Genomic DNA, 1,247 nt, shown 5'->3' with positions numbered 1-1,247 from the left:
TAAAATTACTGGTGAAATGATTCACACATATTAAGACTTTTGATAAACACTATCATATTTGCCTAGTGGGGTTTTGGGGCCTTTCAAGACAGCTCCAGGGAATGTTTGTATCCCCTTCCTTCTATCCCTCCCTTCCCCTTTCCTTTCCCCCCTTCTTTCCCTCTTTCCTTCCCTCCTTCTCTTTCTTTCTTTCCTCCCTCTCTCCTCCTCGCCTCTGTCCTTCCTTCTTTTCTTCCCTCCCTTTCTTTCTCCCTTCTTTTGTTCTTTCCTTCTTTCTTTCCTTCCTTTCTCCTTCCTTTTTTCCCTCCTTCCCTCCTTCCTTCTCTCCCTCCTTCTTTCTTCCTTTTCCCTCCCTCCCTCTCTGCTGTCCCTCCTTTATTCCTGCTCAGTAACTATCTACTGAGTACCCAGCACGTGTCAAGCCCCTGCCCAGCCCCGCAGTTGCAGTGACAAGCAAACCCAGACAGACTCCGTTCCTCGTGGATTTCCAGTCTAGCACACTGCTGCCCAGTCAAAATATAATGTGAGCCCTGTAGGTCATCTGAAATCTTCTAGTAGCCGCAAATCAAATGATAAAAAAGAAACAGGCACACCAAATTTTATCCTCCGGTTTAGTTAACCCACTATATCCAAATATTATCACCTTGACGTGTAGTCAATACTTTAAAATGATTTATGAAATATTTTATATTCGTTTTTTCAGACTAAATCTTTGAAATCCAGTGTGTGTTCTATACTCACAGCACATCTCAGCTCAGTCCAGCCACATTTCAAGTGTTCGGTAGACACTTCTAAGGCAGAGATTCTCAACCTGGATCCCATAATTTTAGTGTGGGCTGTGCTGTGCATTGTGGAAGATTCAGCAGCGACCCTGGACCCTTTCCTCTAGTTCCAGTAGCGTCCCCTCTCTCCAGATGCAGTAACCACAAATGTCTCCAGACACGGCCAAATGTCCCCTGGAGGTGGGAGCAAAGTTGGCCCCTGTTGATCTAGTGGCCACTGCACTGGACAGCATGAGTCTAGCAAGCCAGGGAAGATGCAATTGAGCCACTGCATGCAAGGGTGAGTGCCAGGGAGGGGTCGCACCTCGAGGAAGAGTGACACCGGCCCGGCAGCTGACTGGACTGGCTCAGAGGAGGTTCCCAGAGGACTAGGCTTTAAGCTGAGACCTTTCTCAAGTCCAGCAACTACACATCTCACAGAAGGCTAAGCCGGGATCTGGTGGCCCCAAGAGATTACATCCTGGC

Source organism: Papio anubis, chromosome 16 (assembly GCF_008728515.1).
Source record: "Papio anubis isolate 15944 chromosome 16, Panubis1.0, whole genome shotgun sequence".
Classification (NCBI taxonomy): domain Eukaryota; kingdom Metazoa; phylum Chordata; class Mammalia; order Primates; family Cercopithecidae; genus Papio; species Papio anubis.
The sequence above is the reverse complement of the archived record's forward strand: the minus strand, read 5'-3'. Positions refer to the sequence as shown.